The sequence below is a fragment of the Anas acuta genome, chromosome 8, assembly GCF_963932015.1.
Source record: "Anas acuta chromosome 8, bAnaAcu1.1, whole genome shotgun sequence".
Lineage (NCBI taxonomy): Eukaryota > Metazoa > Chordata > Aves > Anseriformes > Anatidae > Anas > Anas acuta.
In genome coordinates this window covers 27,624,926-27,638,524 of record NC_088986.1, presented here as the reverse complement: position 1 = coordinate 27,638,524, position 13,599 = coordinate 27,624,926, and the positions used below count along the sequence as shown (strand labels likewise).

The 13,599-nt window shown below is 35.7% G+C and overlaps 1 long non-coding RNA gene across 3 annotated transcripts in view; it reads right to left on the bottom strand.

The window, feature by feature from the left end:
* The window catches only part of LOC137860494 (uncharacterized), a 565,043-nt gene that overhangs the window by 387,919 nt on the left and 163,525 nt on the right, over window positions 1-13,599 (bottom strand). For all 3 annotated transcript variants that reach the window (XR_011098942.1, XR_011098943.1, XR_011098944.1), the window contains exon 4: window positions 354-760. This is a non-coding gene — a long non-coding RNA (uncharacterized lncRNA). The remainder of the gene's footprint in view (window positions 1-353; window positions 761-13,599) is intronic.

Below are 13,599 nucleotides of genomic sequence, written 5' to 3'. Positions count from 1 at the left end.
ATGGTCGATATGCCTTGCAGGTCTGCAAACAGGTAACGTATTCCTCTGCTAACACTGATTCCTGAAGCTATAAGCCCAGCTTTCTCTTCTGCTAAGAATGATATCTTTACATTAATTAATCCTCTAGAAAACATTTTCTATGTGCCAGGGTCTTGTTTAGCATATTTATCACACAATCACAAGCCCAGGAGTAAAAATATGCTTCCGTCTGACAAATTCATAGCTACCTGGCAATATACTTAAATTTAACATAGCCACTAGTATTTAAACTGCAGCTGAGCAAATCTGTTAACAAACCAACCTCTCTCCTATCCCACATTCTGACTAACTCCATGATTTGTAACAATTTGTACCTTTGCAGTTAGAGAGCAGCAGGTGGTGCCACGGGTCTGGGCACAAATAGCTGACTGACCTTGGGCATGGCGAGGGCCACCCACTCCCTCAGCACAGCAAGGCCAGAGGCGGTGGCCAGCCCTGGCCATGAGCCCAGTGCAGGAGGCAATACCACGGTGATAAGGCAGGTCCAATGCCAAGACAGGAATTCAACCTGCAGGTCAGGCTTGGGCTACGGTGCAGTGAGTGCTGGTCCGGCCCCAGGCCTGGCTGAGCTGAAGAGCATTGCGTGTCTGGCACACCTCAGGCAGGTGCTGGGTGCAAACATAGCTGCTGGCCGAGAGGCAGAGGGAGCGGGGAGTGCCCAGGTGGGACCATCATGGCTATTAAGGCCTCTTAGTGCTCGAAGAGCTCTGAAGTGTGCGTCCTAAAGAAAAATAGAGAGGAGAGGAGAGAGTTGGAAGAAAACTCTTACATAATAATGAAGTTTATGAAGGGAGACTGAAATGAAACTCTCAATTTAATCTTATCACTCCAAGTCAACACTATGACAGAACTTTCCAGAACAACACCTGCCAGCCAGAGAGGTACCAAATTACAAGGTAAATTAGAAAAACACACCTACTTGGAAAAGACTAATTTTTAAGCATGTGTTTTTAAATAACACCATGAAATTTAATTTTTCATAAATATGACTACAGTCTTTGTCATATTTGAACACAAATCCATTTAGCAGCACAACAATTATTAGACTTGATTCCCCTAATAGCACAGATCCAAAAACATCCATGTATTCTTCAAACAGTAAATCAATTCTTGCTTTGACCTTGTGAATCACTTAGTTTTCTTTTGAGTCTAAATTTTGATGCTCAATGAAAAGTAGTGCATTTCCACTGTCAGCTGTCACCATCACCTTTTAAATGGTTAAAAGTTGTATGCAACATATTTCTTTTAAGGAATGGCATGTTCAGGGAAGAGATAGAACAGCTACCCGAGGAAGGACACCAAGGGGTAAATATGGCCAGTTCTTAACAAGATTAGCCAGAAACTATACAGAAGTGTCTGTCCACAGTAGCGCAGAACAGCAATTAAATGTATAATGTGTACCTTGCATGTCATTAAAGTCTCAGGCACTTCTGTTAAGAGCATTCTGTAAGCTCTAAGAACCCCTATGTGCATATTTAACTCATCTGGGAATTGTATATCTAAGTAGTTACTTAAAGTTAATCCCCCGTAAGCCAGAATGGCAAAACATTCAATTTCAAGACCTAGGGAAAGTTTTTAATGTACACACAGGCTAAAGAATGGCTTGTGTTACTCTCTGCTGTGCTAACAGAACCTTTCCCCTTCCAAACATACAAGGTAAGTATGTTCACCCTGCTAGTCTAGGCTGCTAGTGTTTCCTGTAAATTTAAGCCAGTATTTAAAGAAGAATGAAAAATGAATGAATTACATCAAGGGGTATCTACAATACTGGACTCTTAGAACTAGAGCTTCTGCAGAACTGCCTAAAGAGGACATGAAAGGGCAGGGAAGGATAGGAGATCCCTTCCCTGTGAAGACAAGTCTTGGCTACAATTTAGGTTTGTCTTTTTGTATTTTACTCTTTCTGCTTCCTTTTTACTGAGCTGAGGACTGGCATGCATCAACCCCCTGGGTGTGATGCACCAAGAACCCAGCGGCTGCCAGCCTTTTCCAAGGCATGGCGCTTGCAGAGCTGAAGCTACAGACAGGGAGGCCATCGGCACGATGCTGCTGGACACACAGAAACCAGCCCCAAACAGCTCAGGCCCACGCCAGCCCAGACAGTTCCCAGGGCCTTGCTCTGCCTGGGCAACGCAAAGCCGTCCACTAACAATGGCAGAAAAGCTGTGCTGCTAATTTCCTTTTAAATATTCAATAAACCACAGAATATTACTTGGGAGTGCAACAAAGATATTGCAAAATCTACTATACTCAAGGACCTTGGATTGGAAATGGGCAACACTATCTTCCCAGCATGCTCACTTTTACCTGTCTTGTCTTGCCTCATGACAACCTGCAGAGGTCTACATGTGGCTCACATTTCTTTATCAACATGTATGGCCCTTACCTCACCTGGCAAGTGATTGATTTTTACAACCAATGCAATTTTCACAATCAACAAAAATACTATTTCTACTAGTAGAAACTACTACAGGTTGTGAAGTTAATAGAAAAATTCCTGCAGCTGTTGCAAACCACAGTGTTACTGCTAAGGGTGCAGAACATTTTATAGGATTAATTTCTGAGTTTCAAAGTTAGTCCTATCAGGACAAGGATAGAGTTACTTACATTGTGAGAGCAGTACATATTGATCTATTTAAAAACCACTTTTTTCCCCTTTCTTTCTGATACTATTTGCATCTTCCGCTCATTTCTCAGAATTATCCCTGCTTATTGGACTCATTCTGCTAGTTCTAATAAAGGCATGGCTGGTACAGCTACCTGATCTACATTTGCTTTAACTAAGTAGTTAATGTCAGTATGCGTGAGATCCTGTGTGTTCAGACACTGCAACACTTTTGGCTGCACATTTCGACATCTTTCTCCTTGATCTACTCCTCCACATTTTATTTTGATAGTGACCCAAGTAGCAATGAGCATTAAAGGTTTTGCTTTAAAACCTCCTAATGTTTTATTAACAGGATCATAAGGGCTTGTATCTTTATACTCTTCTGAGAAGTTATTGTCATCTGGGTCAAAGCATCCACTGTGAGGCTCATCCCCTCGATAGGAGGGTGCTTTAGAAAGGGCTGTGATCATGCCTTGCTTACTCCTGTTGCTATTTTGAACCCGTCAACTTCACCCTTACAAACTCAATTGTCTGCATCTTCTCTTTCTAGGTATTTCCTGCACCAATCTTGGATTCTCGTTACTTTACATAAAAGCCTGCCCAAATTAAGAAAGAAAGAAAAAAATATATATATTAAAGGTGATGAGAGAGAGTTTCCCCAGAGGCTTCTCCAAATACCAAGGCCAAACCAATGCAGGTTCTAACTCCTCTACAGAGCAGTAGATGGATTTTAAACCTTCAAGTGTTATTGGTCCCTCTAAAAAATTGAACTTGTAAGAAGTTAGAGGGGATGGACATGTGTTATGTTTTACCCAGCTGGGTAGCCTAGCTCCACCACAACCACGCTTTCACTCCCCCTCCTCAAAGGGAAAGGGGGCGAAAATACAATGAAAAGGGCTCAAGGGTTGAGATAAGGACAAGGAGATCACTCAATAATTATAGTCACAGGCAAAACAGACTCAGCATAGAGAGATAAATGAAATTTATTGCCTGCTACTCAGAAGCTAGAGCAGTGAGAAACAAACAAACGAAATAAAAAAAACAACAACCTGGAAACACCTCTCCTCATTCACCCACTTCTACATACTCCCCTCGTGCACTGCACTTTGAAGGTGCTTTTCTGTTAGCTAAACTGAAAAGGACCAAAAGCAATGCATGCTGTACAACTGCAGTCACCTAAATATATGTAGAATTAATAAAATAAAAAAAAAAAAATAGCATTTTTTTAATTTGAGTATATTTCAGTCATTCTCTCCCGTATTCTCATACCACACCTTGGCAGCCTCACTCTCTCAGCAAGATTTCTCTGAGAAATAGGATCCATTGGTACTACTGTAGTAAAAATACAAAAAAAAATATGACTCATGATGCTCTGGGTATGAGTATAGAACTCCTTTCCTACTTTGTTTGTCATGATCCTGTTTAAGTCACTAAAATAAAATGAACAAAGTGTGATGCACTTAACTAACAACTTACATATGTTACTCTTGCAAAATTTTCATGCTATTATTCTGACAAGCAAAAGAAAAGTAGATCAAAAGCAGAAATACACTTTAAAAGATTCACCTGATATATGATTCTGTAAATATCATTAATTTGCTATTCGAGTAAGCATTTAGACTTACACAAGTATAGTAAAAAAAAAAATTAAAAAAATGTTTTTCATATCCTATTTCTTGGGTTGAAATAACAATATTTTAACAGTTCTACATTCAGTTTTGAATATGGAAAATATCTGTAGTGAACAAAATATGTTGAACAAAGATGTCTATTGATTCTTTCATATGCAAAAAATGAGTATTATTAAGGAAAAACTGCTACTAGCATATGCAATTATTGCATACCTACCGTAACATGAATGCATTCAGGTTTTATCAACAAGGGTAAATTAATAGAATTGGATGCTTATACTTCAACTTCTGCAATATTAACAGCAACAAAATTTAAAAGGACTTTAAAACATGTTAAATTTGGAGTTTGAGCGCATAAGGAAAACTGTACGCTTAAATTAAATTTACCCCATTTTACCAACAGAGTTTATTGGCTCTAGTAGTATTGCCAGTAAAGCGCATGCTTATGAACTTTTATTAACTTTTATGAACCAGAACTTTATCTTCTGCTTAATCATTAGTACATGATTAGTAACATGTCAACATACTACATTTAAGTATTTCTAAGAACCTACATTGCACCTAAAATCACATAAAAATTATCTTGATACTGTAGCATATTTAGTATTATTCTGATCTTTGAAACAATAATATTCTGTTAAATTTTAAACATTATAGCTGAAACAAGCAAAAACAAACAATTGCCACTTATCTGTATATTATCACCAGGCAAAGTATGATTAGAGGTGCTTCTGAACCAAAGTTTCAGTCAGGTTTCTGACAAAGTAAATTTCGTGATGCTAACATCCCAGGGTGCTAATATACTGTCTTTATAGGAGTTTTATCTTCCTTCAATTAATAAGTGATTGACTGGCTATCTGGAGTTAGAAATATTTTCAGTATTAAACTTCCCTGTTGTCAATAAAAAATAACTATAGGTTGATAAGTTTCCCTGAAAAGTTTTTAGGATAGCATTTTTCTTTCCTCATATTCAAAAAACTACTGAATTCAACTTCTTCATTTTATTCATTCTAGTGAGCCAGATTCTCAGCAGATGTTAAGATGGTCTGGACCTGTTCAAATGAAGGCAAAAATCAGGTAGCAAATCTCTGAATCAAGTATATGTAAAATTCTGGACCAGCACAGCCAATTCAGGATTCATGTTTTAGAGTCTAGGTTGTTCTAGAAATGTAAATGCTCCTGTGATCCAAAGTCAATGAGCTGAGTCAAAATAATTACAAAACAAGCTATGATCAAAAACCTAGCTCTGATGCATGTCTACATCACATGATGGAAAAGAAAAAAAAAAAAAAAAAAAAAGGTTTAGCTGAGCTGCTGTCAGTCACAACACACATGCATCAACATGCCAAAATACCCATTCTAATATAGCTGCACTGTTCTAGGATCTAGGTTTGTCTCCAAATATAGTGTTTGTGCTGTGCCATTTACAGACCTATGCTTGTATGATATTTTATCCCACAGCCAGAGCAGAGTTTTGGTGATTGCCGCAAGCAGTTATGACACAACAAAAGTCAGTGTCATATTAATTTTTATAAGTCCTATTATGGAATGCAAGCAATTACTAGTTTCCAGGCATTGTTATTAACTGGTATTGATTCGGAATTACAGCCTTTTATTTTTTTATCCCCTATTTAAACATCAGCCAAGAAACACTAATTTTGAAAAAACACCTGAGTCAGAATAACAGACAGTTCTATATAAAGACATTTGATTCTCCTTTTTGATTTTTCCCCTTTTCATATTTCCTCTCTTATATGAAATTCATCTATCAAAAAAATAAAACCAAACCCACCACCTATACATTTCTTCAATGATCTGCATTTCCCACAGGCAGTTCTGACACTTTTCTAGGCAACATCATACCTTAACACATAATTTTCACTAGAATATCATTCACATCAGTATAACAAAGAGATTGTTTTTAGATTAATTTTTCCCTGAATCATATGTCATAATCAGGGAAAATAATTTTTAAAAAAGATATTAGGAGGACTTAAAAGTTTCCTTTTTGTACCTATGAGAAATATTTCTTCCAAGGTTTCCTGTTATATTTTATTACATAAATTACTTTATTGTGTTTTATTTAAAAATATTGTATTTATATTATTATAACATAATTTATAATATATTTTAAGAAGTATTAAATAACTTTTATCAGTACAGGTTTCAGATTCGGACACAAATTCTACAGGGAATTACAACTGTCAACTAAATCTTTTTTTTTTTTTCTTTTTTCTTTTCTACCTACTGAATCTGTACCTATTCAATTTGAATTAGTTTACCCAGATATAGCCCACTGAACCAGTGAATCCAGTGGGGGTTGCAAGACTCTTTGGTTACCTCTGAAAACTAATTTTCAGCTGAGTTACACCTAGATGGGATTTTATTTCAGTAAAAGGTCAGCTCTTGGACTTCAGCAGACAAAGAGGCACTTGGGAAGTAAAAGCATTGTCAAAGTCCACCTTAAATTAGATGCTTCAATACAAACTGGTATGGAAATCTGGATTTGTTTCAGAGACGAGTGATTAAGTTTGTGTTCATAGAAATTACAATGAACATACACAGTCCAGAAGCCATCTGCTGGGAGAATCTCATAAAAGATTAAAAAATTGAGTACACTGGAAAAAATCCTATGGGAATATCTTGCACAATTGGAAGCATACATTCACAAGTGCACACAGCAACATGCAAAAATGGAAAGAAAAAAAAAAAAGTAAGGTACAATCTCTCTCATAAATCTTTTTTTTTTTTTTTTAAATGCATTTGTCAACTTGCATTGTTCTGTTTTGTAAAGAAACAATACTTCAATACTTTTACTTATCAGATGAACTGATTGGTTTGTTTTTGTAATAAGTTGAAAGCAGAAGAGTAAGCCCAAAGCAAACCTTAGTAATCATCTAGGATTCCTCTTTATCAAGGTGTGTAAATCTGTCCCATTTCACTGGCCAAATTAATTTCAGCACCACCATTCCTCAAGTAGTGTTTTGTCAGCACTTTATTCTAATTGACTTATACTTAAAATATTTTATCAGAACTGGACAAATCTAAGATGTATGCAAAATAAACAATCATAAAGAAACCAACGTGTTCCAGAAATGGTCAAGTAAATTGAAATTTGCAATAAAAAAAAAAAAAAATAGTTTATAAAGTGAAATAATTGTTTTGCATTCACAACAATGCTTAACTTGAGAAAACACAGGCACTTTTGTACAATCTGGTTTACAGTAGCCCTCCATATATTTCACACAGAATACCTTTTATGAAACTTTACTTGCTTTATTGCTTCTACTCCAAATGGAGTAGAATAACTATTTGGATTATTTTAAGTAATTATGCTTCTGACTGACATATACTTCCTTCAAGACAGAAGATCATCTTGTTTTGTCAAAAGTGTTTATAAGTAACATAGCCAAACAGACCATAAAAATAATGAAATTCTGCTAAGCTTTGCATGCTGCTGACTGACTAAATAATACTCTTCCTTTTATTATTTCAGAAGAATAACTTCTTCTTAGACAGGGTCATTAGATTAAAAAAAAATCTTAAATTACCCAAAACCCTTCTTCACAAGTTTGTGAACTACAGAATACAGTTTACTTTGTCTGAAAAACACACATTTTGAATGATGGATGACATCAAGGAGCTTTTCAAAGTATCGTTCAGAGACTATGTCAGTCTGTAGAAATGGAAGTAGACCAAACTGTTTATTATATGTTCTAGTCAGGCTATAAGGTCAAGCTTTCTCTTGTTAATTGCTGTAGGATGGTTACTAAGCAAGTCGGTTAAGAGTTCTGACCTCTGAAATAAATTTCCAAGGCTTATTCTTACTCTGTATTAGGCATGAGAGACAATTTTAATTAAAAACAAACAGAAAAGCAACAAAACCAGAGACTGAATAGCCTCAAGATCTTCAGCACACACTGAGCCAAAATGCTGGCCTAGGCTATCAAAGATATGTGGTTCTAGCACCTACACTACCTTGCTTCAAAGTAGTTGAGATATACCTGCACAAGCTTCCCACAGACAGCTAAGCAGGCATGCCCCAATAAAATCAATCCTACATGTCCATAACAATAGAAAATATGAGAGCATGAATACTATCTGTTGAATCACATTTCAACTATGGTTAAAAAATAATAAGGTTCAAGACTTTGCTCTAATCTCTATTAATTTCGAATAGAAATTTTTGTGCTTGTCCAACTAATCCAGCCTTTATTAGAGATCTTTCCCTGGGCCAGCCTTTTGCTAAAGGAGCTGTTTGAAATCTGTTGCTGCAGCACCTACAGGCAATGTGCTGTGCTGCTAAGTGTACCATACCACTTCCCTGTGAAAACGCATCTAGGCCTCATAGTAGTGCACCCTTTTTTGGGGGGAATACTTCTGCCCTCAGGCCTGGCCAGTTTCTTACTGTCTTTCTAATCTTGTATCATTTTGATGCTGCTCCTTGAAGTACTTCAAGAACAAGATGATTTTTCATCAGAAGAGCCAGATTAAAAACAGTGAGGTTCTTTTCATAAGAGCATTTGTATTTAGCAATACTACGGGATTTGCTCATATACTCTATATTCCAGCCAGTCAGGCATTTTTATCCAAAAACTCAAAATGTCTAGGTTCACTCCTGACTGTATTTTGAAACACAGAACAAGTGGAAAGTAACATATAACAAGAGCATACAAACATAACGAACCCTGAGAAAAAAAAAAAAAATAATAATTAAAAAAAATCAACCATATTAGAGCTTTGCAGTTTGGCATGACAGGTAAGTATTTCTTTTCTTCAAAGATCCCAGTAAATCACAACAATGGTGCTGATGGCATGGTATAATTGTCTCAGATATGCTGCAGTGAGTGTTATTTATGGTTGTTTATAAAATATGCTGTCAGACTGGCAGGCTGCCTAGGGCCTTAGCATTATTTATGGATTCTCCTGTTATCACATGCCCCTTGGTGCATCAAATTTAAAAAAAAAAAAAAAAAAAAAAAAAAAAAAAAAAAAATTTAAACTCTATGGTCTTGAAACAACGTATATATATTTTTTTGTTGTTTTTATTTTTTATTTTTTCCAGAAAACAAGATTTATTATATTACGTCTCTTATTCTTATGCTATTCTGTGAATGCCTATTATGGGAAATATTTGAAGTTTTACCAAACCAAACCATCCCCCAATTTCTCCCTCAAAGCTCAAATCATGCATTGAAGGACGACACACCATTTATTTATTTTTTTATGCCATTAGAATTACACTTAAGTCAGAAATCTGGACTTTTGTTTGGAGCTTTCACAGACGCCTATGGAAATACATCAGGCTGTTCCTACACAGTTTTAAAAAATATGGTCTTAAATACCCAAATCCCGTAAGAAAACATCTATCTAAAATATTTTAAGGTGTATTTTTTTTCTTCTGTAAAGCAAATATCCTGTTTGCTAAATATATCTATGAATCTTGTAAGAGAAAACTTTCAGCAAGCAGAATTTTCAAGTTCATTAAACACCAACCACACATTAGCTTCTTCAGTCATGTTCTTCAAATGTTATCCTTTAGCAACAGAACATGCACTGTAGACGGCACGCAAGGTAGAGCAGGTTGGTTTGAGGTGCTAGGTAGTAGACACAAACATCCAAGAGATTGGCAATAGACAGCATAGATCATTACTTTTTAAATGTTCTGACCCTAAGAGAACTACAGTAATGCCAGCTTCTTCAATCAAAATCCAAGTGGTAAAGCAAGCAAGCTGACTTCAAACACTTTTGAGGCTTTGTAGATTCCACATATTGCTTAACAAGGTGCAATTTGTCAACAGGCAGGTATAATAAATTAAAAAAAAAAAAAAAAAAGAAAAAAAAAAAGAAAAAAAAAAGAAAAAGAATACAGTTATTTATTTATTGTGATCCAAGCAGATAGGTACAGGGATCCAGATGGTTATACCTTTTGCAATACTTGGTGAAGTATTGCAACATGATATGAAATATGAAACTACAATTACATTGTCATGTCATGTCATTGTCATGTCATGACAATGTAATTGTAGTTTCATATTTCATATCATGTAATTTTCTAATTTTTGTCACATAAGTGTTTATTCTGAAAAAAATAAAAAATAGAGTACAAGTCACATTCACATCTAACCCTCAGGATCCTAAAAATAAACACGTCTAAAAAGGAGGTTTCTCATCCAAAAGCAACTGTCCCTCTCTTAGCAAATCAAACTAAATCACAAGCAGCAGTTGCTCAAGTTTGTTTTTGAACTTCTTCCTAGTTCATGAAAGAAATGAAGATTAATTAATCAAGCCTGCAATAATTATTCCAGTGTGCTAGATCCCATTAGCAATTGATGATTCCTTTTTATAATACCCATCCTTGCCTAAGACTGTTACTTGCAATCTTTTGATAATTTTCAGACAGCCAGAGCTTCAGGAATAGTTTCAAAACTCCCAGACAATTCCAAGTTTCTCTTTTATGTGCAGTATTTGAGGAGGGAGCTCACAGGTAAGATGCTTAATTTTCTTACACCATTGAATCCAGCTGGAGTCATATCTTCCTATATACATGCCTTGTATCTTAACATTAACTAAACTGCTTCAATACATTGTCCTGCCAAAATTATTAAGGACCAACTGACAGATGTCAGACAGCAACTGACAGATGAAAGATTACCTTCACACATTTATTCATGGGAAAAAATAAAGATTTTAAATCCAAAAGTTTTCATAGAAAAGGAAACTGAAATGATTGTGTTTTTTTTAAATGAAAAGAATCAATATGATTGCATGAAAAGCATGTACATTATTTAAATATGAACTAAAAAAAAAGAAAAGTCCCAATGCTTTCATTTCATTCTTTATTTGCAGTTTGAAATTTCTCAGTTTAGCTGGACAACTGAATTAGATAGCTGCAGTGTGATCTTATTGAAAGATCTTGGCCTTTGGAAGTTTACCAAGAGTTTTTCCCAAAATGTAATGAACTGCTTGCTGAGTTTCTGCACTTGGATTTAATTTTACTGTTTCTAGCTGTTTTTTTCAAATATTACACAGTGAACATACATATGCTTTAACAGGTTCCTATCATAAAATTAACTGGTCCCAGCATTCTCAAGTTGAGCTAACAAGATAGGCAACTATGTACAGGGCAAACAACTACTTTCCAGAAACTTTGCTGTCTTCAGATTTACAAGTTTACATCATAAAGGATCAAATATTCCCACAATGTTAGACAGAAATTAAAAGCATAGGTTTTGCTACAGAACAAAACACCCGTAACTTCAATGAGTAATGAGTAATTTCTGGTTGAAATTGAAAAGAGCTCATCACCTCAAGTTTCTGTCCTGTTGCTATAGAAGTTGCAGATATATTGAGCATACAAATCTCTGCAGAACAAGATGTCTCCTTATCATGGGACTGTACAAATGAATTTCTCCCAAAAGAGAATCTAGATTAAGCAAGTTGTTAACTATATGAAATTGATTAAGTTTTTGTTACAGACTGCAACAAAACCATGACATACATTATTAAGGAATCTCCGTATCAGTCACATTAAACCCAGTGTTTTTGCAGCTTGGACTGCCAGTTGCCTCTTTGCATCATTTCTTGATGATCACCAAAAGGTATGTGGAGAAGAAGGGAGGGGAGGGCAAGCACCAAATGATACAACCTGGGAATGGCAAATCCTTAGGAGTAACCCTGAGTAGTTCATTACTGCTTGTAGGAACAGTAGGAGATCATAAATTCTAACAACCCATCAGATCTCCTTAACACCATTCCCTTTAACAGCCTTCTAGAAGAACTGACATTTAAAATGATTGAGTTAGATCAAAAGACTCAAAGATCACTCAACACACATCACTTAAGCTCAAGCCACCAAAATCAGATGCTGACACCAGTAGTCATCTAAAAATTCAGATCCAAAGTGTGCTGGTCTATACATGAAACGCAAAAAATAGGATACTGACAAAGGTACAAACATTTCTGACTTTTCTTTAAACACAGACTATATATTTACAGATTACAAAAAGAAGAATCAAGCATATTTTAATCCTACCATTTATTTACTGAAGGGTCATACTGCATGAGGTCCAGTTTTGAAAGGACAGACTTTTAAAGATGCATTCATTTCATTCACTGTTCTTTGAAGCCTCTGCTCTCATAACAAGAGCAATGAGAAAGTCCAGTAAAATGCTACTTTTGCATTCTGCACAGTGGTCTTTGCAAGGCTTTTCTAGAGAGACTGAAAAACCAAGAAATTCCAACCTAAGAGTTAAAGGCTTGTATGGAGGTCAAGGTAGAGAATTGACAACAGACAAAAGTAAAATTCAGTATTTTTATATGAATAGGAGTCTATGATCTTGAATTTAAAAAGAAAAATTTCCACATGAGAAGCAAAAGAAGAAAGAAAAAAGAAATCAAATTCTCAAATTTCAAAATCTTTGAAAAAGATTTGCCTTTGGGATGGCTAAAATGATTTATTCATTTCAGAAATCAAATCCTCCATTCATTAAACTATTAGGAAGTAGGGTAGATTTGAATTCAAACGAGAAGTCTATACAGCATATCTCATCCATCTTCACAGTGATTAGTGAAGAGGCTAGAGCTAGCTACAGCAGTGTTAGCTAAGCCCATGCAGAAAGAAGACACAGCAGTGGGAAAAAAAGTAAACAACCAGTTCTACTGTTGGTTTTGTGATTCAATCAAGAACATGCAGTACTTTGCAATCAATCTGAACATTAAGGAATTTTATAGTCTCATCCAGATGAGAGATTCTTTTTATGGAGGGAAAAAAAAAAAAAAAAAAAAAAGAATCATGCCATTCTAGCTTGTTGAGTAAGATTCAGAAATTGTCCAGTGTCTTTGCCTAACCCCCCGTCCTCTCTATGCACTGATTGTACACCATCTAGTAATCATGTGGGTTTTTTGCTCCTGGCTTGCTTTCAAGTGAAACGACAGATGCCATGAGCTTCCTATTAGCACAATACAGACAGTAGCAGCACTTGTAAATCAAAATGATGGATTACTCCAGGAAATGAACTGATTCTGATTGCAGCATTGGGCTACATAGAATGGTGAAGACTCTTGCATGCTTATGGGAGCATATCCCAGTGTCTTCATTCTTCCTTTGAAAAAGAAGTGCATATATAAATACAAACCCACACTACATTACACACACACACACACACACACATATGGGTATTATATATTTGGGAAGCATGGCAATGAATAAGATGTTTTTTATTAGTACTTTGCACTGTTATTCCATGCACTGTTCTAACTGCAGCAGGTTTCTGCCTTTGTATATAGCTGTAAAACTGTTGGTTTAAGTTAGTTTAATCC